At 46.2% G+C, this 26,576-nt stretch overlaps 1 pseudogene; it reads right to left on the bottom strand.

Moving 5' to 3' along the window:
• Positions 1-3,248: 3,248 nt before the first annotated feature.
• On the bottom strand, positions 3,249-26,235 carry LOC128850259 (mothers against decapentaplegic homolog 7-like; annotated as a pseudogene).
• Positions 26,236-26,576: the final 341 nt, after the last annotated feature.

The following is a 26,576-nucleotide window of genomic DNA, read 5'->3' as shown; positions in this document are numbered from 1 at the left end:
TATGAGAAATAGGAATAACAAAAATAACACAGAAGATTTTGGGCTAGTGAGCCAGGGACACCTGTGCAACCCACCCAGATCTGGCCACCTCCTTCAGACTTGGGCTGATTGGATGCATCCAAGCGAGGGAGCCCAGAGCCACTTAGAATCATGGAATCATAGAATCACTAGGTTGGAAGGGACCCACTGGGTCATCGAGTCCAACCATTCCTAACAATCCCTAAACCATGCCCCTCAGCACCTCGTCCATCTGTCCCTTAAACACCTCCAGGGAATGTGACTCAACCACCTCCCTGGGCAGCCTGTTCCAGTGCCCAATGACCCTTTCCATGAAAATTTTTTTCCTGATGTCCAGCCTGAACATCCCCTGGCAGAGCTTCAGGCCATTCCCTCTTTTCCTGTCCCCTGTCACTTGGGAGAAGAGGCCAGCTCCCTCCTCTCCACAACCTCCTTTCAGGTAGTTGTAGAGAGCAATAAGGTCTCCCCTCAGCCTCCTCTTCTCCAGGCTAAACAACCCCAGCTCTCTCAGCTGCTCCTCAGAAGACTTGTTCTCCAGCCCCCTCACCAGCTTCATTGCTCTTCTCTGGACACATTCCAGAGCCTCAACATCCTTCTTGTGGTGAGGGGCCCAGAACTGAACAAAGTACTCAAGGTGCAGTCTCACCAGTGTGCTGAGTACAGAGAACAGAATCACCTCCCTGGACCTGCTGGTCACACCATTCTGATACAAGCCAATATGCCATTTTTGGCCTTCTTGGCCACCTGGGCACACTGCTGGCTCATGTTCAGTCGGCTGTCAACCAGCACCCCCAGGTCCTTCTCCTCCAGGCAGCTTTCTAGCCAGACTTCTCCTAGTCTGTAGCACTGCATAGGGTTGTTGTGCCCCAAGTGCAGGACCCGGCATTTGGTCTTGTTAAACCTCATGCGATTGGTCTCAGCCCAGCGGTCCAGCCTGTTCAGATCCCTTTGCAGAGCCTCCCTACCCTCCAGCAGATCCACACTTCCTCCCAGCTTAGTGTCATCTGCAAACTTGCTAAGGGTGCACTCAATGTCTTCATCCAGGTCATTAATAAAGACTTTGAACAGAGCTGGACCCAGTACTGAGCCCTGAGGAACCCCACTTGTGACTGGCCTCCAGCTGGAGTTAACTCCATTTACACCACACTCTCTGTGGGGCCCGGCCATCCAAACCAGTTTTTCAACCCAGGAGAGTGTGCGCCTGTCCAGGCCAGAGGCTGACAGTTTTCTGAAGCAGAATGCTGTGAGAAACTGTGTCAAAGGCTTTACCGAAGTCCAAGAAGACTACATCCACACCTTTCCCCCATCTAGTATTCTAATCATTTTGTCATTGCAAGGCAATCAGGTTAGTTTGGCAAGATCTGCCTTTTGTAAACCCATGTTGACTGGGCCTGATCACCCGGTTCTCTTGCATGTGCTTCATGATAGCACTCAAGATCACCTGTTCCATGACTCCACCCTGGAACCTGAGGGTCAGACGACAGGCCTGTAGTTCCCCGGATGCTCCTTGCAACCCTTCTTGTAGAGGGGCACAACATCAGCCAGCCTCCAGTCAAGTGGGACTTCCCCAGTCAGCCAGGACTGCTGGAAGATGATGGAAAGAGGTTAAACTTGCAACGATTCAGACCAACAGAGCCAATAGCTCACAAGTGCCCCTTATCTGGGTGCTACCCACTACCATGTGGTCCCACATGGGGATGGATGGGGTGGGTCTCCCCATTGCCTACCCCACACAGTACCTGCTTAGAGCAGCATCTCTCTTGCTGCCTCATCCCTGCCACTAAAAAAAGCCAGCACCAGCACAGCCTGGATCGTGTGTATTTTTTATGTTTTTAATAGAACATAATGCCTTTAGAAAAAAAGATATTCAACTTGGATGATAACATCCATAGAAAAAAACACCGATCTCGTTTTCTTTTTTTTTCTTTTTTTAACTTGGCATTTGTTATTTGCAGTTATATTAAAGCAAAGTGCATCTTTCTTATTTTTCTTGTTTATACACATTGCACAATACATAAATATGATGCTTATAAAACATCTTTATATTTACAAAGTAATAATATAGATATAACATAAAATACATTTTTTCTTTAATAAATCTCAAGGTTTTTTTAAGGAGTCTTTTATGTATGCTTTTTAATTTCCAAAGCACTAAAATGCTAAAGCTCTGATGAAATGCTCTCATTCATTTAGACTTTTATATTTAGAAAAAATAGCTTATGTTAAGGTCTAAACATGCTCATTGAGCTAAGAACAGTGTAAAAGTATCATACTCGTGTATAGAAATTGAAGAAAAAATGAAAACACAAGTCGCATTTTCCCAGATAAGGATGGTACCAAGGAATAACTGGTCTCTAAGCAGGTTACAACAGACCCCCTATCATAAAACACCCTTTTTCTTTTGTTTTTTGCCAATTTGTTTTTTCAATTTGTTTTTTTTAGGGTGGGTTTGTTTTGCTTTCGTTTTCGTTTTTAGGCCTTAGGCTTTCGTTGCTTCGCATCTCAAGCCTCAAATTATAAAAGCACAAGGGCCACACACAGCATGCTTTCACTATCTGCTGTTGCTATTTCTCCTATTGCATCCAATCCCATGACCATAAAAAAAGCAGTGGAAGCTAATTGAGTTAGTCGACAAGACGGTGAACCCCAACAAACACAACGAAAAATAAAATAGAAATTAACAAAGGGTGCATAAAAGACCTTAGTTCGGTGCAAAGGGTTTTAATGCACCATCCTTTGGACAGAAACATGGGGTTAGCACTGCTGGGGACAAGGGTCCTCCAGTGTTCCACCATCACACAGGATGGCTGACGGCAGAGAAGAAAAGGTGGTGTGTATAAAAACATACAGGTATCTTGTCCATTTATCCCAAGGGAAGGAGTTGTATACATATAGCAAGTGGAGTTCCAAATCCATTGATCACATAGGATAATCCTTTCAGGAGGGCATGAAATAATTATCATATGAGATTCCATCCCCTCTGCACTCTTTTCTCATCTGAGTTATTGGTCAATTCACACTTTTAAAAAAATCGATGCATTCATCAAATAGCCAAGGCAAAAAAAAATCTTTCCAATGAGCTATTTCTCAGACCTGGAGGGATGGGACAGACGACAAAACAAAAAACAACCACAAAACCATTTGCATGAAAAGCAAGCACTCAGAAGGAAATAATAGCAGCAAAGTAGTATAAATGTCGTGAGTCCACTCTGTCCTTGAGTCATCAGTTATTAAAAAATAACCTCCAACCAGCAAGGGCAACTGCTGATGAAACTGTCTCGTGGTAGCACTGGCCCAGCCTTTCACACAAGCTGATCTGATACAGTAAATCCGGTCCATGGTTGCTGCATGAACTCATGGTCGTTGGGTCTCTGCAAGCTGTATGCCTTCTCGTAGTCAAAAGCCTTGATGGAAAAATCCCTGGAAAACACTTTGTGAACATCAACGTCCTGGAGTCAGGGTTGTCCAGTGTGGCTGACTTGATGAGATGGGGTAAATGCTGCGGTGTACACCCACACGCCGTCCACTTTCCTTGGTAAGCTGGGATGCCATAGCCCGATTCTTGCTGCGGACCTTCTGCACCAGTTGGCTTTTGTTGTTCGAGTTGAGCTGTCCGAGGCAGAAACCAATTCCCCTGAGGTAGATCATAGAAGGATATCCAGGAGGGCTTCCTGGACAGAGTACAGCCGACCCACACGTGTTTTTCTCTTCCAGTATGCCACCGTATGCACCAGTGTAACCGACTCCCCTGGCTCCTGAAGAACTTGGGAATCTACAGAATAGGAGAAAAAAAGGGAAGAAAAGGAGAAATTGAGCACCACAGGGGTAATATGTATGCAACGCTACCAGGTCCTGCCTGCTCATATCTTCATGATGCCATCCACACACACACACCAATGCCCATCATTACCATCATTACCAAATCCATCATTACCAAAAGCCATGTGCTCAAGGCCACATTAATACCATTTAAGTTGACCCAGGTTTAGGTCAACTATGTTGCTTCACTGCCTAGCTCTAGTAGCGATGTAGCAATTGTGGGTCCTCCTAAATTGCCAGGTCCACCTTCGGAAGTGGCTTGAGGACCCACCAGCGGCAACCTGTGGCACAGTCACTTTTTCACCCAAACCATCACTAGGACCACCTTCAGTTGCCAACAGGAGAGATGAGGATTGTTCCAGCCAGCTGCATCCAGCGAGACCAAAGGCCCTAAAACCCCTTATTTGCACTCAGCAGACAATAGGAACCATTTCCATATAACTACTACTGTTACAGATGCCAAAAGAAAAGAGGTGCTGCTAATAAAAGCACATTGAAGGTCACCCCATGGACCAGAGGGACAAGGACTCATCTGCTCTAGTTCATAGGGCTTTTCCCTGCCTATAGGCAGAGCCTGGGTGATTGAGAGGATGGAGAAGATGGATGAAGCCCTGACCCACAGGAAGCACCATCAGACAGCAGCAGTGTGGGCACCAGAAATCCGTGCTCATTGACACAAACAGACTAAAAGAAAAAAACACACAAAACTAATTTGCATAGCCCTTCTTTTGACTCCCTCATCTGTAGCTACTCCCTACAAGCAGCAAGGATACTATGTGTGAGGAAAAAGCAAAGTGGGGACTGAGAAATGTGAAAAGCCCCTTTTCCTGACAGAGGACCCCTAGCAGCCTGGCACTGTTCAAGCAGGTAATTTCCTTCCAGCCTCAGTAGGCATGTTAAGACCTAGGAACCATTCATCTCTATAATCACATTAAATAATACATTAAAACAAAAATCAAGTTGGAAATGCAAGTTAGTGAATACTACCAAAATAATCAACCTGTACCATGGGAGCAGCTATGGGACCGGGGATGGTGGGTGACCCAGACCCCAAGACCCCCCTAGCATGAGCAATGGCAGCGACCACACTGGCTGCTCTGTTTTCTATAATTTTTGCTATTAATAAGCCTGTTACCTCAGCATAGGAGTTTTTCCTCCTTTCTCTGAGTTGTACTTCAAGCCCTTCACTGTGCTTTTGTAAGAAAAAGAAGCCCAGACACTCACTTTTAATTTCTTCGTTTCTATGCCAGCAATGAAAATATTTCTCCAGTTGCTGAAGGCAGCTACTAAAATTGGGCCTGACTGCATATGCCCCAAAATTAGAGATGCTCACTTCCTGGGTGAATTCGGGGATGGGAGTCCTGGCAGTGTGGAGTGGTCCCCAGGGAAAGCATCTGTTGAGGTGTGTCCACCTCCCCTTTTTGGTGCCTTCCAAGACTTTGTTGCAGGTAACTTTATATCCTGCTGAAACCTGGCACCGCGTGATGAGACCAAGGGGGAATGGTGGTGGGAAGCTTGGGTTACCTCACCCCAACCTAAATGGGGTGTCCCCCACCCAAGGGTGCATCCAGCAGGGCAAGAAACACCTCCGGGATGGTGTTTCCCCCACCTGCCCTGAGAGATAAAGGAATTTGGGGAGAGATGCTTGGGAGGACAGAGGGATTTGGGAGGGATGCTCCTGGATCGAGGGAGATGATGCTCCTGGATCCGTCCCCATCTGACCATTTCACCATCCCCTCCACCACACCCTCCTCATTGACTGTCTGCCAGCAAAGTTGGCAGGCAGTCAATATCAAAATAATGATAATGTTTAATGCTATAAATGTCCGCATTATATTTCACTATTAAGCATTCCTCCATTTGCTGCTATCATCTGGGGAAGGATGCTGCAGAAAATGCAACATCTATACAGAAATCCTGGAGGATGGGATGCCAGAGCAATAACCCCCCAAAATTAAAAACTGCTTCTGAACCAAGGAGGTTCAGGTGAAGGTGGGTATGGGATATTCACAGCATGGAAACACCCAAATTTATCAATAACAGCCTCATGCATGGTTCTCCCAAGCTGTGGCAGGAGGACTCAAATCTCACATTCACTTGGATAGTGGCAGAAAAATTCTGTTTGTGGCTTTCTCCTTGATGCACCAACATTTTTACATTTTTAAGATAATGAAACCACGTCATCTGTATGTTTATTTTCTGAGCTCCGGCAGTTTTATTAGGAGCATGGGAAGAAAAGTTCTTTCTTTTTTTCATTCAGGAAGAAACCAAAACACTTCAGCAAAAACTGAATTTGAAACAAAAAACCACCCCAAAAACCCAATGCAGCTCCTGGCCAGCTTTCAGTTGTCAGCTTTGTCCCAATGCCAAGTTCATGAACATAGGAGGGGAGGGTGGGCTGGGGATCTTCTGTTTTGTTTTGTTTTGTTTTGTTTTGACATAGATAAAGGCTTTCCTGTAATCAACCAATCTCTAAAAAAAAAAGCAAGTTTTAGCACACACTGAGTAATCTCACTCCAGTACTGGGACTACTCCCATCTGATCAAGTCAAGAGCTATCTAAATTGTCACTGATATCTGCAATAATAACTCATCACTGAAAATGGGAATTACAACTGCATCCCTGATTAGGTTTTAAATGCCCGTAATTTGAAACTTTCCTCAATGATATTAAGACTAGATGCAAATTAAATTATCCAACTGCAGAAGTGTTTCAAACTACATATCTATACTCTTTTTTATATAAATATATTTATAGTTTGGGTTTTTTTCAAGAGCAGATTTGACCCAAAGCATCTTCTCATGCTCTTCTCACCATCACACTCCCTCCTCTCCCTCATTCCTCTGTGATCCCTGGGGCTGGATTTCCCACCAAACATCAACCCAAAACAATACTCACCATGGCATCATCTACCTTGAACTGCTAACAAAAGTCTCCTTGTTTTCACAGAATCATAGAATGGTTTGGGTTGGAAGGACCTTTAAAGGTCATCTAGTCTAACCCTCTTGCAATGACTAGGGACATCTTCAACTAGATCAGATTGCTTGGTTTTGTGGTTCCCTCACCTGGGCCACTTGTGGAGGTGACACTGCACACATGATTGATAAGCCAACACGAATGGGTAAAGGCAATGGATAAATTAATGTATATGTCCACCAAGAAATCAGCACCAGAAGGAGACTGGTCTTACAGATCTTTCCTAAAAGGACCATGCCCCAGATGTGGGCTCCTGGGGCAGCAAAGAGACACAGAGAGTTGGTGAGATCCCTGCTTGGCTTCCCAGGAGGCAGCTTTCTGCTGGAAAACAAACAATGTGGACACTGCCAATGAGTAGATGAACCTATGGGTCCTTCCTACTTTATCCATCAACACACATGGAGGGCATCTGTGCTAAAAAAAAATTGGCCTGGACAATCTGTCAGCACATGTCATCTGGCTGAGGCCAAGGCTTAGATCAACCTCAGTGTGTTCTCGTGCCCAGTAATCTCTCTCGTCCTGACCTTAAAATGGCATTTGCAGCCCGGGGCAGAGGCCATGCCCCTCATCTTCTCCTCCTCATGGAGATGGAAGAGATGAAGACACAAACCCTGGAGTTTTTTTAAGGGTTTTTTGCACGCTCTTCTTGAGGGTCCTCAGGGCAGCTCAGGGTACTCCAGTTGCAGTTTTGCCCCTTGTGTTACTGGCAAGGATCTCAGGAAAAGTACACCCCCTGAACTCTTACTCAAGAGGTCAACAGGCATTACATGAAGGTTAAGAGAATACCAAGCACAACGTGCAACCACACAGCTCATCAAAGCAAAGAAAAAACAGGCATCAAAAAGGCAAAACTTTACTTCCTTTCTAGTCTCTCAGGTAATTTACAGGCTACTTGGGTGAGGGAATAAACAAACAAAAAAAAAAAAAAAAAAAAACCAAGAAAATCCTGCAAAGCCAGATTTTCCAGGTATGCTTTTCAGAAAAGGGTCTTTGTACCTTGAATAGAGTTGTGTGACAGTCCTGGAGACACCACCCACAGCAGTTTGCCCCAAAACCTTTTATATCTCCCTGCCCACAAGGGCTAGACAGCTTCAGATTCCTCAACACCCAACCCCCCACCCCCCACCCCCACTTTAAATGGCTGGGATAATTTCTGAAAGGCTAATTTAGAGGATGGTCATGTGTTAAGCTCCTGTTGTTTGCAGAGAAAATAAACCCTTACCTACTGCAGGGATGCCACCACCCAAGGTAGCCCATGAGGTCCTCCACTGCGCCAACACAAGAGCCCCTAAAGAGCTGTGACAGTCAGTTCTATGTCAACACATACTTAGGGAGACCTTAATCTGTGGATTATTAACACAATAGACCATAACATCTCTTTAGAAGCCATTACAGCCCATCATGCCAGTAGGTACTTACAGAGTCCTTAATCCATGGGTTGAACAGGCTAGACCATAAATTTGTGTCTATCTGATTAGGCAGATCTTATTACTCAACATATACAGTAGTCATGCAGGCTAAAGAGCCTTATGATTATTTCTTCAATTTATTAACAAGTTGTCCACCCAATCACTTAAATGGCTCCTTGCTCCTAGCAAAATAAAGCCAACCTTGCATGAAAATAAATGTCCACCTGAGATTTCCCTCCAAGACTTCAGTTTGCTGAAGGTTTTTTAAGGGCTAGTATCCAGAAGCTGAGATGTTGCCAACAGATGTGAAACCTTGCAAGTCTGCTGGGGACACAGAGGATAAAATTTGGCAGAAGTCATCAGGGGAAAGAGTCTGGAATTTCCCAGTACTTGTAACTAGGGCTTTGGTTCAGACTCTTGTTTAGCAGCGACCTATGAGCTTGGGAATGCTCTGCTTGGGACCCAACCAAGAAACTTCCATCACCTTCACCATGGCTAGGAAAGTCTCTGGTGAAATCAGGACAAAAATGAGGTCAGGTTAGATGGTGAGTAGAGATGATTGATCCCTGAGGACATCCCCTATGGTTCCCAGCCCAACTTGGTGGCGCCTTGAGTCAACCTTCTCCCAACCTGGAACCCACCCCTGACCTTTGAGGGTTAACTCAGAGATGGGACACAAAAGAAAAAAAAACAAACCAAGAAAGGGTCCCTACAAGCATGTTGTTGCAGACCTACAAAGCCTCAAGAGCAGGCACCAGTATGGCAGATGTCAAAGCTGCCCCAGGAAGGATATCCAAGCTTGAAAAATACAGGGCAATTGATATATACCGTGTGAAGGAAGTCCCAGCTCTCCAATGTCCCCTGCATCAAAGCATGGCAAAGAAAGAACCAAAGTGAAACTGCCAAGTTCATGAAGTCCACCAAAACAGAAATTTGATTTATAAACATCCTATTAGTCACTGCTGCTGTCTAATTACAGTGATTAATCAATTACCACAGCTAAAAAAGACTTGAGAAGATAAGAACCTTTTTTGTACCTATTTTCTTTAATAGTTAAGCAAGGCTGCAGCTACAAGAGGGAAGGAATATGCAGGCACACATCAAAAGTGCCTGTCTGCCTGTCTCAGCGGTTAGAGAGGAGCCAGCTGACCTCCAGTTTCCTCCATACCAGGCTTCGGGCTTCACCAGCCATGCAAATTATAGAGTACTGTGCTTGCCTGAAGGCTGAATTTCAACTCAACTCAGAGAAAAGCCTTAGAGAAGGGTGGGGGCTGAGAAGCCAGCCAAATCCATTCATAATATTTACAAATAAATTGGCCTCTTTGTGGTTGTTTACAGTCAATCTAATTGGTTTGAATTTTAATTTAGAGACTCTTCCTTATCTGCTCTCCTACTACACCCCCTCAAAGGTGTGGGAAACTTTTCCCTTGTTTCAAACAAAGCAGTAGGATGGGAATCTCTTCCCTAAGCTCCAATCTGCAGTTGGGTGGCGAAGAAGGGATGCTTCAAGAGGGGAGACTCTTCCAGAGGGGTGCTACCAACATCACGGGTTTTTAAAACCCCATGGATAGATGCAAGCGTCATGTGGGTCCAGGTGGAAAATGTCCAGAAATCCTTTTTTGCTGCATGTATCACCATTGCTGTTCTCCAGCAACTTGGTAGGATGTCCTGGGAAGACTTGCTGTTTTAGGAGGTGTTGCAGGATGCTCTGCCAGCCCCATTGCACTCTCCAGTCTCCTCTCCTGCCTATGATAGCAATCCAGAATAATCACATTTTAATGACAATCAGCCAGAAGCTCCTCTAGAAAATGCAGGAAGCCCAAGCCAGTATTCATGAGATGCTGCTGAGCCAGCGCAAGTGACTCAGGGCTAGTACCAGCCCCAGCTCCTAGAGATGAGCAAACACCTCCATGCTTCATCCTCAGCAGATACCAAGACACACCTCTTCTCCACTGATACCCAACCAACATCTCACCCAGAAACCTTATGAGAAGGAGAAACACGCACACAAGGCCTCCTGACTTACAATGACGCAAATCAGACCTGAGGATGAGCTTGCTAAAATATTTCTTTTAACTTGGGTTGTGCTGAGTACTACTGTGGACAGCCCCTCCTGCCCATCACTCTTCCAGCGCAGGGATAAATCACTGACACGGATGTTGAAGCCACAGAAGAGCACTGGGTTGTGTCAGCCCTGGGATTCACAAACCTCTGAATGGAGGCCACCGAGTAAGTTTTTGAGGATGAAGACCTTAAAAAATCTTTTGCAATTAAAATATAAAGCTCCAACTGTTGCATAGGGAGGAAGGTCACCGGGTACCCGGCATGCCCTAGGGGAGGGCAGGGGAATATGGCCCCAGGAAAGCCACAGCTCTCACTGACAACATGTAGCTATGTGGGTTACACATTAAAAACCTTGTAAAGACTTTAATAAAAACTGAAGCAGAGCAGTCCAGGATTTCTAAACAGATACCTAATACAGCATTGCTGTTCGCTCTCATTTCAGTAAGAAAAAAAAAAAAGGCCTCTCCTCACAGAACACTAACCTAGAATTCTCCCCAAAAAACTGAAAACAGACATAAATGTGTTAAACACACACACACACACCCCGGTCAAAAAGAAAAAAGACCACCCTCAGCTTCCTTTTCCAGAGCAGCATCTCTTGCAGAGATATAAACCATGGAAAAAGCAGGGTTTGAACAAAAGTCCTTTTCACACCCATTGTGCCCTGCTCCATAACAATTAATAAAACTGTTAGCAGGGCTGGCATTTGGAGCATTTACTGCATTCTACCAATAAATTCCAGTCCCGGATCTGATGGAAAAGGCTCTCCCCCCCTTTCCCCTTCCTCCCTTGCCTTCATTCTCCTTGGCTTTCTTTACAACCTAATACCTGTCAACATGAGGCCAGGGCCTACTTAGGGGGGAAAATAAAACACCCAGCGTCAGACTTTAGACAGCATGCAGACTGAAAAAGTTAATCATTACTTCTGGTCTGCCTTCATAATCTAATCACACCTATTCCTAACAGCAGGCGATGAAGCACACTCGTGTACAGGCAGGATTGCTGCCCAGGAATGGATGGGACCAACAGATGGATAGCATCAGCCCCTACCGGGTAAGGGGCAAGTGAGGGATGGACAGGACAGACGCATTTGAGGCAGAGTTCATAAGCCTGGTCACGCACACACCCCCTCCCTCTCACTTTGCTCTGGATTAATAACACTTAGCAACTATAGAGAATATTACATTCATTAAGTAATTAACCCTCTCTGGTGCTCTGGCAGAGTTGGCACCCCTTCGCGGGATGGAGGCTGGCAGAGGTTTGCCCCAGGCTATAAAATGGGGCAGTTTGGCAGCACCCAGATTTAAAAAACAAACCCCAAAAAAGCCCTTGTGCTCATCCCACCCTGCTTACGGTGGCAGCAGCAAAGCCATGTCCAGGCAGGGACTATGCCACAGCCAGGGAGGCATCACCAACAACCAGCCAGCGTTCCTCCCCATGGGGGACAAAGCCCAGGGGATTTGGGGCACCATCGAGCCCCAGCAGCATCACTCCACAGGGCAAAGCCCAGGAAATTTGGGGGCTCGGCACCACCACTCAGCAATACACAGTAGCATACCAGGTGCTCGCTATAAATAACCTCAGGTGTATCAAGGCTTCATGCTCCTGACACCGGGATACATTCTTCCATGCTCGGCTGTAAACAAGAACAGGAAAACTACAGGCTTACACGTATGAAGATTCCTTATAATGAGCTAGAAGTCTCAGCCCAGCTTCCAAAGAAAATGGAAATTAATCAGTTCAAATGCAGTGATGTACCTTCAAGCTCCTAAATCTTTTTTCAAATAAAACTGTTATTTGATTCCTGCCTCAAAGATGACTTTGTGGAGTTATTTACTCCGTCCTCTCTGCCTGGAAGGTGTTCCCAGGGGCTCACTTGGCAGCCATCCTGCATGGGCAAGCAGCACCCCATCTCACAGTTTAATTTCTCGACTATTTTGCTATATTCTTTGTTTTTCCACTCAACAAACCTCACCTTGCATACCAGTGTGGCAAACAGACACACAACCCCTCCAGCATTATTTTGCATTACCCTGCTGTGGAGGAAGCTCCCCCTTGCAGTGATGCCTGGCAATTTTTAGCATCTATAAATTCAACACATCAGTTTCCATCACTGAAAATCACCAGATGCCACAGCTGACTGTAGAAGCAAAGGTGTTTGAAACTTTCACCCACCTTTTCCGAAACACGAGTTTCTCCAATGCAAAGCCAGCTCTTACTGTTTCAGCATGGCGGCTCTACAAACAATAATCTATTCAACCTCTATATGTGTGTGTGTGGGGATGTTTCAACTTCTCTCTATATAGGGGTTGAATATATTCAACATATTAATTATATAATCACTATACTGAATATATTGAGTATGTTGAATATATTCAACCTACTATATAATTCATATATTGAATATATTCCAATGTACATACATATATATAATCTATAATTATATATTAACATATAACTACATATATATATATCTAACTGACCCATGGCCTCGCTTCTTATGTACACATATAGGAACATATTTGCAACAATGCCTTTGAAGGTTTAACAGCCTGAGCGTTCTAAATATTCATTTAATGGAGAAATCTGCCTTTCCATCTATCTGCTCAGGTATTCAGGGAAAAGCTGGGACCCCACAGGAGCCAGGACTTCACTCCAAAGATAGCTCGCCCAAAACCCAGCACCCCACCAGGCATCTTACTTCATCCCTGAGGAAGGATGAGGAAGGACCGCAGAGCTGGGTACCTGCACTATTGCACATGGAGGAGCATCCTCGAAAGCATCACCAGGACCCCCTGCACACACCCCGTGGTGCTTTTGGGTTGTTTTTTATACAGCGAGGGTTAAAAGGGTAGAGAAGGACTGAGCCAGCTCTTACAGGGTGAGGTATTTTTTTTCCCTCACAAGTTTAAAACCAAGTATAATGACACTGGGTGGCGGATCATTTGAAGGGCTGAGCAGCCAAACCATAATTAGTCTCCAGGCCAGGAGCTTCCTAGGCCTCACAGTTTGGGGAAGGAAGTTGAGAAAAATATGAAAAGTACGAAAAGCTATGAAAAAAAATAAATTCCTCAGGAAACTCGAGCGTCGTGCTCAAGCAAAGGTGACCTTGCTAGTCAAATATTTTTCAACATGATAAAGCCAAATAAAAAGTACTGGAGCAGCTTCCCTTGGAAAAGCAGGGCCATGGGATGAGGGTTTTTTTTCTCCTTTTTCCTCCTCCTCCAGTACTTTCTTCCTTTCACTAATAACTATGTGTTCTTGTATTTTTTTTTCTTTGGCTTCTTTCCTCATAAAAGGTACTGATTGGCAATTTCCTGCTCTTGCCCCAATGTTCCTGTTAAATTAACAGGGTGAATGTTATCCATCATGTATTTGGCTACCCAAAAGAGGGAAGGGTAAAAAAAAAGGGAAAAGTAAAAAATGAAAATTAAAAGGGGGAAAAAGGTGCTATCTGTTAGCAACGCCATGTCACATCCTAGTAGCACAAAAAAAACCCAGGAAAAGAGCTTTTTGGACCTGACAGCTCAAGCCCACTGGCAAGAAACCCTCCCCCTCAAGGGTGGTTACTCTGCAGGTCTGTGCATCCTTCACCCTTCCCTGGATGGGGATGGAAAATGATTGCCCAGAAAAGCTTTTTTGTTGTATTAAAAAAGGAAAAGGAAAGGGAAAAGGGAAAAGAGGAGAAGAGAAAAAAAATAAAATAAAAAATAAAATGCAGAGAAAGAGGCAGCCAGCAACACCAAGACACTTCTTTCTTAAAACAGTTAAAAAATAAAAAGAAACAAAATCCCAAGGCACTAATCCAAAGCCAGCAGGCAGAATCCTCCAAGACGTCGAGCTCCTTTCCCTTCCTCAACCTCAGACCCGTGCAGGATAAGGCTGCTCACTTCTCTGTGCCTTCCTGTTCTTCAACAGCAGCCGTGATGCAGGACAGTAACCTGGCAGCAATGGAGCTAAGCCAAAGCCTTGGCCACGCCATTGAGCGGTGAAAAAATAGCGATTCTAGGCAAAAAAAAGAGGGTGGTTAGAACAGAGACTTGTGATCTGAGCAGTTAATATCTCCGGCACTGAAAAATAAACTGGAAATGAAGTTCCTTTGTAACAGCCAGCAAGCAGGCAGGCAGTCTGCGGCATGGGTCAATTAAGCTGGCTGTGCACCCTAAAATGGACTGTACCCCATTTTTCCACCAGCCATTGAGTGTCTACGGTGCTGGCTGCTGCTATTAGAAATAGCATCCCCCCCATGCTGGCAGCAGGGAAATGCATGTGGTTAATTTTACTGGTTCTCCAGTGTAAGTGACTACCCGATGGCAGACAGCAGGGATGGAGACAATGCAGCCCGCATCCCTGCCAGCCTGGGGCTACTCCTCTATGAGTGTCTTTGTCCTGCTGAGTTTTAAATGTCTACTAAAGATCAAGTTGCTGGCACATATCTGGTACATCTTTTGCGAGCAGAGCATAGTTTGAATTGACACCTAACTTCCAAAATTCATCTTTTTTGTCCTGATTCCTCCCTAAAAAGTGACAGGTTGTGGGATAAAGCAGTACCCATCATTGTCCTCACCATGAAGGACTTGCTTGGTGGTGAGGCCTTTGCCTTTTATTGTCAGCAGCTCTCAAGGCACCATTTGGTTGGGAAAAGCTGTCGGACGCTGCTGGAAAAAATGGATTTAATGAAGCTGTACAGGGATGGATTGAAACTGGATGCTGAAGCGTGTCCAGAGTAGGGCAATGAGGCTGGTGAAGGGTCTGGAGAACAAGTCTTATGAGCAGCAGCAGAGGGAACTGTGATTGTTTAGGCCTGGAGGAGACTGAGGGGCAACCATATTGCTCTCTACAACTACCTGAGGAGGGTGTTAGCAAGGCTGAGGTTGGCTCTCTTCACCGGAGTAACAAGTGATAGGATGAGAGGAAAATGGCCTCAAGTTACATTAGGGGAGGTTTAGATTGGATATTAGGAAATATTTCTTTACTGAAAGAGTGGTGAAGCATTGGAACAGGCTGCCCAGAGAAGTGATGGAGTCACCATCCCTGTAGGTGTTCAAAAAAATGTGTAGATCTGGCACTTCATTACATGGTTAGTAGGCATGGTGGTGTTGGGCTGACAGTTGGACTGGATGATCTTAAGAGGTCTTTTCCAACTTTAACATTTCTATGATTATATGAAAACACCCAGCATATAATGACAGGAGCACCTCTGCCATCATTTTTTTTTAAAACCCACAGGGTGAGACCTCCCTTATAGAAAACAAACCACGGGGCCAAAGGAGCTAGAACAGGCAGCCAAGCCAGGAGCCCCAGGGCTAGTGCCAAGCATCAGATCACTCTTCCCTGCCGGCCATAGTTAGTGAGGCAAGCTGCCAGGAGGTGCTTAGTCTGGCAGGCAGCCTCCTTTGCTCCAGATGCTCCAGTGCTGTCATCTTGGTGTTAACCCCTAATAATCTTGCCTTTTTCCAGGATGGAATGGTGGTTTTTTAAGTAAGCAGGGGGTGGTTTGGGTCTCCAACAAGCTGGAAGGAAAGGGTTGCAATGCCTTGTGATGCTCAAAGCAAATTAAAAAACATTAAAGGATGTATGCTCAAAAATAACCAAGATAAGTGATTGAAAATAAAAATTCCCAAGCAATTGTTTATCCCTAGGACAAATATACAATCCTAATTCCACAGGAAGATGTCTCAATTTCAGATATAATAGGGACGCCAATTTGTAAATAAAGGCATTACACAGGAGGTTATAAACTCTACAAGAGGGAGGTGGAAAGGGGGGAATGGGAAAACACAAGTAGGACTCTGTTGGAAAAAAAACCACACAGGATCCTGTTTACATGGCGAGGCCTGTGATTTTTGGAATGAAATGTTTGTTCAGCCAAATGGTCCCTTAAACGAGATGAGATCCCACCCCCAGGAGAGCCAGAACAGGGAAGCGATGCTTACACTTCTCCAGCCTCCAGAGGTCTTTTCCCATCTTTTCAGTGCAGAGGAGTCAGGAGGGAGAAACTGAGGCTGTGCTTGCTCTGGAAGATTCTTGTGGGTCTCGGCCTCAAGCCTTGCAGATGCCTTGGTCCAGCACCCACCAAGCACTGTCACTCAGCATCCACTGGCTCCAGGAGACCCTGGGCTGGTTCCAGAGCCAGGGTAAGTCAACAGGATTGGGCTGAAATCTGGGTAAACCTCAGGTTTGATATTTTATGAATAAATCCTATAAATAAAAAAGCAGCAGAGGTGGTGAAGAAACAAGTCAGCTCACCTTACTTTCCCCTGTCATGGCCAGCTCTAGGCTTCCTGGACAGCTTCGCTTTGCCTGCAGATCCAGCACCATTCATCTGTCCTGCAGGAGAGCCACCTTCTCACCCACCACAGGCACCACAATCTTCCAACAGCCAAGAGCCACCAGCCTCACACAACACATCAGTCAAGAGGTAGATGTTCAGGGCTGGGTAGAGAGCATCCCATGGAGACCCAACACCAACACCATCAAGCACCATAAGCTCACTCCTACTCTTAAAGTAGAGGTCCTCCACGGGTTTTATGGGAATTCAGCTCACACTGATCAGATGCCACTGGACCGTGGGCCAGCCACCTCCAGGCTCTCTAAGCATGGTTTTGCTTGTTTGAAAGAAGAGTCATAACCCACCACATCTGCTGGGAACAAGTCAGCTCAAACTACAGGAAAAAACACCCTCTGCCTCTATTTACAGAAATTATTTTTATCTCCAATATAATATTTTGCTGTCTTCTTATCCACGTCAAGGATACAAAGGATCTGATAATACCTGAGCACAACCATCTCAGTGTGAGAGTGTGAGCAAGGAGTCCTGACCTACCCACAGAGTGACCATTGAAAAATAAAGATATAATAAAATAAATAAAGGCAAGAATATGGAAGCGAGAGCCAGCACCTCTGCGGGAGCAAGGGGTTCATCAATCAGAGAACAGGATGTCTAGGGAAGAAACAACAGAGTTAAGATGAGAAGAGGACACCAGCACAGTGTCAAGGACTGCACAATATTGCATTCCTGGGCCAGGAAGGGGAACAGAAAGAGGAAGAAGGAAAAAAAACAGCTCAGATCAGTTATCGCAAGGGGGAAACACTCCCCGTACATCATCCCAGCCATGTTGCTGCCCATCCCACATCTCCAGCGCCTTTGGTATCCATCAATGAAACTGCCTTCAGGCTCCAGGAGACTGCAACGCTGGTGTTGGCCAGACCAGAGACTTCTTCTCATCAAAGGATCTTCATGGAGAGCTGCAAGGGCACTCGCTTTCATGCCCCTTTTAATGGTCCTTTGCTATTATCCTCTCCACACGGTTTCCCTGCCAGAGTAGCTGTGAACCCTCAGGTTGGCCCCATGACCAAATTTTTAGTGCCAAGAGCAATCTGCCTCACTAAATCTTGCCCTTTCAGCTTCCAGACGTTAGGACAGGTCTACTAACTTTGAACACCACTACTACACCAGCATCCACTGCCCATAACTGGTGGCTATGGTGCTATGGGAACCCACCACCACCATCCACCCGTGATGTCTTCCTTCCTCAGCCTCCTGATCATTTACAAATATACCAAAATTAGGGCTTTTTTGCTTTTCTTAAGCCACCCTTTCAAGGAACTGCAAATTCAGCCCAGACAGCCCTGGTCTGGAGGGGATGAGGGATGCTGGATTCTCCACCCAGCATCACCGATCTCCATCTGCCCAAACTCGGGTCAGACCAAGCCAAAGTGCTCCTCATGTATCCTGCCAATAACTCATTAAAGCTCTCTTCAAATACACTCTTCTGCTAACTAAAATATGGGGGGTGGGGGGTATAGAAAAAAAGGAGAAAATGAGCTTTGGAGGATTGCTGCAAAGTACGTTATTTTCCTATCTCGACTGGGTCTCTCCAGTTGGGAATTTTGAGTGCTGCACTTCTACGTGCAGAAGGGAGATGCCAGTAAACCAGAGCAAATTCAAAACAAATGCTTTTTCATGTGGAGCCATTCAGCTTTGTTTCAGGTCTTGGGTAGCTAACTGTATTACTTCATAAGGTCAATTCTCCTATCAGCTCCTCATTAAACTAAATGGCTACAATTACATTTGGGGAGGAAAAAAGAGTGATTAAGGATCGTAAAAGGTTTTGTTTCCAGGCTTGGGGAAAGAACCCTTGATAAGGGAGACAAAAAATAAATCTAATCCAATGAAATAATAAAATATAATAAAAAACGTAAAAAAACCCTGCATTTTCAGGGGGGAACCATGCTTTCTTTGGGTAGAAGGCTCTATTAAGGACTTGGGGCTCCCCTTCCTGCAGCCCTTTGAGAGGCACCAGGAATGAGTTGTGTTATTTCCTGCAGCTCAAGCCCCCAACTCCCTGCCTTCCCTTTGGGAGCAGAGAAACCAGACAGGAGCAGAGTAGCCAGACAGAGATGTTATAAATAAGCTGAACCTTACAGAAAGCCCACTTTTAAAAGTGAGTACTTCCTCCGCTTATTTCATGTGGTATCCTGTGGAACTGAACTCTCTCCTCCCCTCTGCAATGGGTGTATTTCAGGAGAAAAAGGAAAAAATATATATCTAACAACATCCTTATTGTGTTGTTTTGTTTCTTATCTTTTTTCTTTTCACAGTCTCTTTTTTTTTCTTCCCTAAAGCTATAGACTCCAATATTAAAAAAAATAAAGAAAAACCCATAAGTCTTCTGCATAAAAAAAACCAAAAAAAAACAAAAAAACAAAACAAAAAAAAAACCCAGCAACAAGTTTCTCTGATCCCTCTCCCCCTCCGTTTGATTAATACTCATTAGGGACTTTGAGCAAATAATATAGAATCATAGAATAGTTAGGGTTGGAAGGGACCTTAAAGACCATCTAGTTCCAACTCCCCTGCCATGGGCAGGGACATTCCACTAAATCAGGCTGCCCAAGGCCCCATCCAACCTGGCCTTGAACGCCTCCAGGGATGGGGCATCCACAAGTTCCCTTGGCAACCTGTTCCAGTCCCTCACCGCTCTCATGGTGAAGAAATTCTTCCTAATGTCTAGTCTAAATCTGCCCCTCTCCAGTTTATACCCATTCCCCCTGGTCCTATCCCCACAAGCCTTTACAGATAGCCCCTCTCCAGCTTTCCTGTAGGCCCCCCTTCAGGTACTGGAAGGCGCTATAAGATCTCCTCTGAGCCTTCTCTTCTCCAGGCTGAACAGGCCCAACTGTCTCAGCCTGTCCTCGTAGGGAAGGTGCTCCAGCCCTCCGACCATCTTTGTAGCCCTCCTCTGGACTCGTTCCATCAAATCCTTCTGCACGGTACAACCACACCTGCTCCAATAATCCATGCATCTGAATGAACAGGTGGCCAACACCACATCACCTTCCCCCAACATGCCTCTTCCTTTCACACTCCAAAAACTAATGGAGCGCAAAGTTGGAATTCAAAGGAAATATGGGCTTTCAGGGATGGAGAACCTCACCTGGGATTTCAACACATCCTCTGCATGAGAGGTATGTAGCTGCTACTGAAACAAAACCCAATTCTTCCTTCAAGCATGCCTTTCTCAATGACTCACATCCCCAAAACTCCCAGCATCACTTAGTTGTTCATAAAGACCCTTGGTCAACGCAACCTGCGGCCAAAATCAAGAACAACAAGAGATATCTTACCTGAAAGCCCCCCAGGGGCTAGGACTATTAGTTCCCCTGTTTCAGTGGAGGAAGGCACAGAGTCTGGACAATCTGCTGGAGCAGAGGAAAGAAAGAAAAAAAATCAGTAGATAGGCAGTTCTTTGCAGGCTTCCAGCATCACCACAAGCAGAACACACATTCCAAAGAGTTTAACAGGAAGCAATTACTAATTGTCCGTGCAGAGACAGCAGTTCATCAAGAAGCATGCACCTTAACTCATTGTCTTAATCAAGGCTGCACTCTGCGCTTCATCACCAGCCAATGCTGATTATAGACTGAGAAAAATTACAGACTGACTGCCATGTCTCTGGCCAAGTCACTGAGCAATGAGGTCAAGGTGGTTGTTGTTGATGTAAGCGAGCTCCCAAAAATGCTTAAATCATGGCTTTACACACCCAATTTGGTCAACACCTGTAACTCACTGAAAAGGGAACCAAAAGGGAAATTTCTCATTGCTACCCTTTTGTGGCAAACAGTCTACATTTGCACTCCTCTGCTCATTTTTTTTCACTGCCAACTGCTAGCAGATCTTACACCCTGCTGTCACTTGGAACAGGTGGGCAACTGGATCTATTCCTCCACCTATCACCAAAGGGCAAGGACAGGGTAAGACTAGCTGCCCCATTAGAGGTTTCTCCTGATGCATGGAAGCATTCAAGCTCAAGGTTTGTACCTTTCCATCCCAAGCCTGTTCTTCCAGGTGACAACAACTAGGAACCAACACCGATCCCCTGGTCCTATAGGCAAACTCCAGCTTTTCAGTCACTACCATGGGGAGACAAGCTCAAGAACACTCTGTCTGTGAAGATCCACGAAGTTCACACAACCTTCTGGTCCTCAGCAGGCTGACAGGGATTTTGGGTTTCATTAAATTTGGGCTCCCTAATGACATCATTTTCCTCATGGCTGTATCTCAAAGCAAAGGCCACCACCAGGAGAGCTGAGATAATTTTCTCCCTACTGATAAAGTATTTTTTCCAGTTTTCATCTCTGAAATCCCAGTGAAGAAGAAATTCCTGTCTGCATAACATTATTTTATCAGAGTAAAGAGACAGGAAATGGACTTGTGAAATATTGTATACGATACACTCCCTAAATACTTTGTTGTACTTTCTATGCTTTTAAAGAACTATGCTTTTTCTTTTTATTAACCCTTTCTAGTCCAGACAGAAGATTCCCCCTGCCCTTGCCCTGAGATGGCTTCAACTGCTTGGGCTACAGATCCCTTCTGAATGCAGGCTGGACCACCTTGCCCCATGCTGGGCTCCATCTGCCCCCAGTTACAGCTCCCTGATGAGCCTCTGTGGGATAAAGGACATAATTTGCCATTTCCATGTTGTCTTACTCTAGGAATCATACGCGATCAGGTCCTCTGTTAGCACACTGGACAGGATGGCAGGAGAGAATCTTATCCCACTTAAAACACATAACCCTAGCAAAGGAGTGAGGCTGGTTCTTACAGCAATGCTGCTCCAGTTTGACTGCAAATCCACTTGACATTTGGCATTTCTGCACTGAGGTTGAAAACAAGGACAAATTCAGAGCTTCCCTAAACATGTACACCACTCCCTGATCTGCACTATCCATCAACGGAAAGCCCAAGTGTGCTTTCATGACTTCTTTACAACTGTCAACTCCCTTCCTGTGTCCCATCATCAACAAACAGTTAATTAACATCTATTAATTACCCTCTGAAGTGTCTTTAGAGGACACAGAGTTGATGTGCCTCGACTCTAGACCAAGCGTGATAGTCAGGTGTGGGATAAGCCCAAAAGCAGGACCCTTCTAGGCTCTCTGCCCTACACGTGGCTGGTTTCATCCTTGCACTCTTCCCCATCACCCACAGATCTGCCAAGCGCATTTGCTAGTAGGGGGTACTTGGGCTCATTTATTTTCAGCACTAAGAGGTCATAGTATCAGGGGTTTACCCAAGTTCACTGCATGTGAATCTCCTCCCAAAACTGCCTTCCCGCAATATAAAATCATCACAGAGACATACAACTATTCCTGGTGGCCATCAGTCCAAACTTGCAAGGTGCTGAATAGTTCCTGGAAGCTGCCAAACCTCCAATTCCTCTGAAAGTCAATGCCACATTCTGCTCTGCAGCAACATCGGTGGGTTTCCTGCACTCTCATACTCCAGCAATACCATGACCAGCCACCCAGGAGCATGATGGACACAGCCACTTGCAGCCCCTTGTCCCACTAATGATGGGTCAAATATCTGCTTGAATTATTTGGGGGCACCACTATCCATCTCACTTCCAACACAGCCGCAAGTGTCTATCCTGCAGGGATAGATATTAGGGATGCTGAGCGACACATACCTCCAGGATTGCATAGTGAGCTTGGCCCTGTGCAAGCCACCTTCACCCATCCCTTGCAACCACCTCACATAAGGAAGAGGGAAAGTCCTCTCCTTGATGAACAAGCAAGCCAGCCTAGACCTACAGCCTTCCCTCAGGTAACCTGGCTGTCAGGAGCAGATCTTTACACTCTACAGCAGGGGCACAAATACCAGATCTATCCTATCAACACACAGACTTATGTGTCATGTCACTGTCTGCAGCAGAACCCCTAGCTCCCTGTCCATCCCCGCTTTCCTCCAGCCAGCAACACAGTCTCAACTTCCATCACCTCCAAAAAAAAAAAAGCATTCCCCACCATAATGGTTTTACACTAAAAGAGGGTAGATTCAGATTAGATAGAAGGAAATAATATTTTTTTCCAATGAGGGTGGTGAAACACTGGCACAGGTTGCCCAGAGAGGTGGAAGATGCCTCATCTCTGGAAACATTGGTCAGGTTGGTCGGGGCTCTGAGCAACTTAATCAAGTGAAGATGTCCCTGCTCACCTCAGGGGGGTTGGACTAGATGTCCTTTAAAGGTCCTTTCCAACCCAAACCATCCTATTATTCTATGATCATGGGAACTGGTGACTGCTGCCAGAGCCCATGCTGGTACAGGTATTCCTGTCTGTCTGTCCATATGAAGCACTTACAAGACATAGCACTAAGTACTTAAATATTTTTATTACCACTATCATGCTTGATAGAAAAGCAGAAGTTTCCTGCTGGATGCATGTTTCCCAGCTCCATTAGGAGATGCAGTTCCCCAAGTCTAAATGGAGGGATCACTCCCACCCCAAGTTCCTAGTGAAGATTGTTTATGTGTATCAGCCAGGTAAAAGGCTTCACACCTTCCCATCATCATCTACTGTCCCTCTCCCATCTAGACAGCCCATGGAGAGCAATCTTCCAACATACAGCTGAAAAAAACTGCCACGGGAGATGGCACTGATGCTGGGAGGTGAAACCCTCAGTCCCTCCACAGAGGAAACACTGAGAAACCCTGAGCTTGCAAAACCCACCTGCAACAACAGACTTCCAGGTTTTGCTTGTGCCTGTCACAGCCCCATTAGTCAGAGTTCAGCTGGCAAATGTATTATTCTTTTAAAAAGGAAAAAAAAAAAAGGAGGATTTTTTGGTGAGTAACCCAGTTGTTTCTGCATTTCCGATGGGCAGTGTTAATCACTTCCTATTGGCCGATAAGAATAACTTTTCCTTTTGAAATGTCACATTCATGTTCTGCAGCTTTTCTGTTTACACACATTTTGCTACCTTATGTCAAGCCTTGCTAATGAATAAATATCTCACTAACTGCAAATGAGGTCCTGCAGAGGCAGATTGGATGTTTAAACCCTGCTAATAGATTTATCCTAACATCTTCACAGGAAATCAAGGTAAGCTTTAACCCCTCTCTCCTGCATCTCCGAACTCCTTTGCAATCCATGCCAGGACCATCACTGGGTAGAAAGAAAGGCAATAAAAGCAGAAATACAAACTTTTGGGGGAGGACTGCAGGGACACAGTCAAAACAATGCCCATCTCACCCAAACCCACAAAACTTCTCCACACAGCAGACCCTCAGAGTATATTATGGAATAACTCTTCTACATCTCAAAACTTGCTGGGATGCTGGACCTACTCCCGATATCCCTCTTTCATTCATGAGCCTTTATCTTCTGTTTTTTCATGATGAGGCAAAATATTTCATGCTTTGCAAACCAATTGTTTGTTAAACAGATACGCTTGTTTCCACAAGTCATAAAAAGACTTATTAGTGTTTCTTAGAGGGGAAAAACAATAGTCCAGCCTTTGAGGGAGTAATGGGCAGGATAGGACTCCACAACGGTACCCCATGTGCCTGAGCAACCTCAAGTCTGAGGTTCCTTTTAGTCTCAAGAAACTAAAGAGCAGTAATTTTAAAGAAATTGCTCTTCAGGCCAAAAATAAAGAAATATCTATCTTTGCCTCCCTGCAGCGCCATGCCCCTCCTGTCTGCTCTGACCAAAGGACAGGATCACAGAGACCACCATGCTCCAGCCAACCCTCCCAATCCACTAATCCTGGGAGAGCCAGGAGCTGCTCCTCCAGAGCTCTCCCCACCTTTCTGATTCTCCCCACCTCTCCTCCTTCTTCCAGTCCCATTTATCTCACACCTGGTGAGCTCACTGCCAAATGTTTAAGAGCTGGTGCCAGCCTCAAAAGGGCTTCTCCCCTGGTACCTTGACATCCAATTACAAGCAACAGGCATGCAGAGCAGTGCTAAAAAAAGATAACAGGACGCACGCATCCCTTTTCAATCCCCTTCCCTAATTTTATCAACCCAACAAGGTGGAATTAGGCTCCTTTGAAACAGAAAGATTTCTACTAACTTCATTTGTCAAGGTTCATTGGGATTCCCAGCCATCAGAGAGACGCTAATCCAAGCTGTGCTGGATTCCAACCTACATCCCTACAAATTCATCTAGAGATGTGGGAGCAAGTTGCACCACTGCCATTTATAACTGGAGCCCACGGTTTTCCTGGCTTTCCAAGTGATTCAAGCAGCAAAGGCCTGTGCTGCATTGCAATCCCTCCTAAAGTTTCCTGCCAGAGTTTAAAAATCCTACTCTGTGTAGAGGGTGTCTTAGATAAATTATAGGTCAATTCTTCCGGGGCTATCAGAAAGCACAGAAGCAGGCAAGCAGCCCAAAAGTTAAATGCATCGCAGTGTGACAAAGGCAGGAGACAAAGTTTCCCCTTGGGAAAGGCGCCCATTTTCCCTTTTTTCATCTGCAGTCTGCATTGAAAAAGTCCACTTACCAATTGGTTTGAGAAAATCCATTGGATATCTGGAGTAGGGTGGAGGGGGAGACTCTGGAATTACAAAAGTACATTGAAAATAGAGGCAGAGACATGAGAAAGAAAAAAAAAGTAAAAGAGAAAAAGAGATAGGAACTTATGATAACAGCGGCATTTTTTAGCTAAACTGTTTGTCTTAGCTCTGGGGGTTGGAGGCAGGACAGCGAGGTGGTGATTGCCTTGATATTTAGCTGTCAAGTAAACAAAAGGGGCCGTCTGGCGCCAGTCTCCCTGCTATCTGCCGCTCGGGATGTCTGATCTGGGCCTCCTCGGCTCAGCGGAGCCGCGGCAGCGCCAGGGCCCAGACAACGCGCCAGGCGGGGCCCCCCGGCATGGCAGGGGGTCGGCGAAGAACCCGGGGACGCCGGGGGCGGGGGGAGAAGGCTTGCCCCCCCTCCCCAAAATAATAATTTAAAAAAAAATCACATAAAGAACTGCAATGTAAAGGAATTTTTTATTGGTGGGGGGTGGGGGTGGGGTGAACCCTCTGGAAAAAAAAAAAAAACAATTCAGTGGGCAAGGAGCCAAGTAGGGCTGCATATTCCCTCTCCCCCCGCCGGGCCCCCCTCCCCCATCCACCCCACACCCCTCCTCGCCCTCCCAGCCGCCCACCTAGCTCGCAGAGCCGGCTGAGGTGGTGCGGGTTGCAGCAGACGAGCTCGGGTTGAGCCTTGCCGTAGGATTCACAGCAACATAACCGCTTTACTTCGGAGCAGTGGTGGAGGTCGGGCCAGCGGAACACCTTGCAGAGTAGCACGGGCAAGCGGATACCAGTGCTGGCCCAAGCGTGAGTCGGCCTTGGCGGGCAACAGGAGGCAGGGGGTCTGCGCTCCGTCGCGGGACTCCACGGCGTGTAACAGCCTCTCCAACTGCCGCTCCTTCAACCGCTTCAGCACGGCATGGGTCAGCGCCTTCAGTTCCGCCTCCGCGCCCGCGAACGCCCGGCTGCCGCGGCCCCGCCTTGCCCGGGCAGCACCCGCGCCCCCCGCCGCAAACATGCGCCCGGGCCTCGGCTGCTGCGCCGGGTTCGCCTGCCGCCGCCTCCTCCTCGCCGCCAGGCGCACGGCTCCGCCAAAGCCGCCGAACGAGCACCGAGCGTTTCGTCCTGAACATGCGGGACGAGAGGAAGGCCCCCCGGCTACAAAACGGGCATGTTGTCTGCCGCGCATGAAGGGGCCGGGAGCAGAGACGTGGCGGCGGCGGGCAGCGGCAGGCAGCGGGCGGCAGGGAGAAGGCGGCGGCAGGGCCGAGGCGGGCTGTGGCATGCGCCAGTCTTCGCGCTGGGGCCGCGAGTCCCGCCGCCTCCCGCGGGGGACTGCACCTTCCCGCGCCTCTGCCCGCTGCGAAAAACAACAATAACAAAAAAAAATAAATAAAAATCTAAAAAAATACTAAAGGAGTAGGGAAAAAACCGGGGGGGGGGGCGCTGCTCGCTGTGACTTTGCCTCAAAAAA

The sequence above is a fragment of the Cuculus canorus genome, chromosome W (assembly GCF_017976375.1).
Source record: "Cuculus canorus isolate bCucCan1 chromosome W, bCucCan1.pri, whole genome shotgun sequence".
NCBI classification, from domain to species: domain Eukaryota; kingdom Metazoa; phylum Chordata; class Aves; order Cuculiformes; family Cuculidae; genus Cuculus; species Cuculus canorus.
Note: the sequence above shows the minus strand (reverse complement) of the source record. Positions and strands in the feature narration are given on the sequence as shown.